This window comes from Peromyscus californicus, unplaced genomic scaffold (assembly GCF_007827085.1).
Source record: "Peromyscus californicus insignis strain IS unplaced genomic scaffold, ASM782708v3 Scaffold_5__1_contigs__length_169319896, whole genome shotgun sequence".
NCBI classification, from domain to species: Eukaryota; Metazoa; Chordata; class Mammalia; order Rodentia; family Cricetidae; genus Peromyscus; species Peromyscus californicus.
Window position 1 is genome coordinate 164,781,686 of NW_026294573.1, and position 2,731 is coordinate 164,784,416.

Genomic DNA, 2,731 nt, shown 5'->3' on the forward strand with positions numbered 1-2,731 from the left:
ACACACACACACACACACACCATCACCACCACCAACAACAACAACAAAATGACAGGAATTAACAATCATGTTTCATTGATATCTCTCAGTATCAATGGCCTCAGTTCCCCAGGATGGGAAAACGGGACATATCCTTTTGATGCATACAAGAAACACACCTCAACTTCAAGGATACACATTATCTCAAGGTAAAGGGTTGTTAAAAAATATTCCAAGCAAATGGACTGAGAAGAAACTTGATGTAGCCATTTTTTTTCCCCCAGGGGAGAGCGCGAACACAGTCCCCCAACTACCACAAATTATGCAGTCGAGTTTCCCGCATTTGGGGAAATCGCAGGGGTCAGCACATCCGGAGTGCAATGGATAAGCCTCGCCCTGGGAAAACCACCTTCGTGATCATGGTATCTCCCCTGCCAGGTAAGTATGATGTAGCCATTTTAATATCTAACAAAATAGACTTCAAACCATTTTTCCAAAAGAAAAATCCACCAAGATAATATTTCAGTTCTTAAGAGCTATGCCCCAAACACATGGCACATTGTAAAAGAAACACTACTACATCTTAAAACATACACTGACCCTTATGCATTGATAGTGGGAGATTACAATACCCCACTCTCGCCAATGGACAGGTCATTCAGACAAAAACTAAACTGCAAAATGCTTGAGTTAACTAAGGTTATAAACCAAGTGAACCTAACAGATATTTATAGAACATTCCACCTAAATATAAAAGAATATACCTTCTTCTCAGCACCTCACAGAACTTCCTCCAAAATTCACCACATTCTCAGATACAAACCAAGTCTCACTAGAAACAAGAAAATTGAAATAACTTTCTGCATCCTATCAGACCACCATGGATTAAAACTGTACATCAACAGCTACAGAAAGTTTACAGTCTCATGGAAACTGAACAACTCTCTAGGCAATGAAAAATAGGTCAGGACAAAAATAAATAACGAAATGAAAGACTTTTTAGAATTCAATGAAAATGACTATACAATATACCCAAACATATAGGATACAATGCTAAGAGGAAAGTTCATAGCACTAAGTGCCTACATAAAATAATTGAAGAGATCTCATTCTAGCAACCTAACAATGCACTTAAAAGCTTTAGAAACAAAAAGAAGCAGACACACCCAAGAATAGATGGTAAGAAATTAAGAATTTAAGGGCTAAAATCTATAAAATAGAAACAAAAAGAACAATACAAAGAATCAATTAAACAAAGAATTGGTTCTTTGAAAAAATCAACAAGATAGAAAAACCTTTATCCAAACTACCTAAAAGACACAGAAAGAATATTCAAATAAATAAAACTGAAACAAAAAGTGGAACATAACAACAGAAACCTAGGAAATCCAGAGAATTGTAAGGACATAATTTAAAAACCTGTACTCCACCAAATTAAAAGAAATGGATAAATATCTCCATAAATACCACTTAGCAAAGTCAAATCAAGATCAGATAAATGATTTTAACAGAGCTATAATCCTCCAGTAAATAGAAGCAGTCATTAAAAGTCTCCCAACCACTAAAGGCCAGGGACAGATATTTTAGAGCAGAATTCTACCAGACTTTCAAAGAGTTAATGCCAATACTCTTCAAATTATTCCACAAAAATGGAAACAAAAGAAACATTTCCCAACTCATTTTTTGAGGACACAATTACCCTGAAAACCAAGCTACAAGAAGATCCAGTCAAGAAAGAGAATTACAGATAAATTTTTCTCATGAAAATATTAAAATACTTGAAGACCAAATCAAAGAACACATCAAAAAGATCATCCCAAATGACCAAGTGGGTTTCACGGAAACAACACCCTTCACAATAGCTGTCACCCCTACATTCTGGTCTCTTTAGCCAAAGAAGGTAATTTGCAGGCTACAAAAAGAGACACCTAGAAAACAACCCAGCCATAAAACCCTCTGCCTACAGTCTTTTTACCTGCAAGATGTACTGAAGCAACAATGGTGTAGAACATGTGGGAGTGGCCAACCAATGTTTCATTTAACTTGAGCCCCACACCACAACAGGGAACCATGCCCTCCACTGCCTGGGTGTCGGAGAACCTGACACTGGATAGCCCAGAGACCTAGGGCTGAATCAAACACAACTGGCAAAAAAGAAATCATGGAAATGATTTCTAGTGACATTCTGCTATACTCATAGGTTAGTGCCTTGTCCAGTTGTCACCTGAGAAGCTTCTGCTGACAGCAGATGAGGGTGGGCGCAGAGCCCCAGGGCCAGACATTATGAAGAGAGAGTCTTCGTTGGAGGTCCTCATCGGGTCTCTCACTCAGACATCAGGGAACTCCAAGGAGGAAGGGGAGGAATTACCATCGGAGTCAGTGTGGTTGCAGGGCTCCAGGAGAACACCAACCACCAAATCAACCAAGCAGGACTCAAATGGGCTCACAGAGACTGAAGGCAAACACATGGTCTATGCAGGTCTGCACCAGGTCCTCTGCATATCTTTTGTGGTTGTTAGTTGGTGTTTCTGTGAGACTCCTAACAGTGGGAGCCAGTGTATTTCGGACTGTTGTGCCTGCTTCTGGGACTCTTATCTTCCCATTGTATTGTCTTGTCTAGCCTCGATATGTGGGCTTTTTGTATTATTGTATCTTGTAGTGTTCTGCTGGCAGTGGTCTCTTAGAGGCCTGTTCTTTTCTAAGAGGAAATAGAGGGGGAGTAGATCTGGAGAAAGAGTGTGAGTGTGTGGGG

At 39.6% G+C, this 2,731-nt stretch overlaps 1 non-coding gene across 1 annotated transcript; it reads right to left on the reverse strand.

Moving 5' to 3' along the window:
• Positions 1–260: 260 nt before the first annotated feature.
• Positions 261–425, reverse strand: LOC128098088 (U1 spliceosomal RNA). Its single transcript, XR_008214120.1, has one exon. It is a non-coding gene; the product is annotated as a U1 spliceosomal RNA (small nuclear RNA).
• Positions 426–2,731: the final 2,306 nt, after the last annotated feature.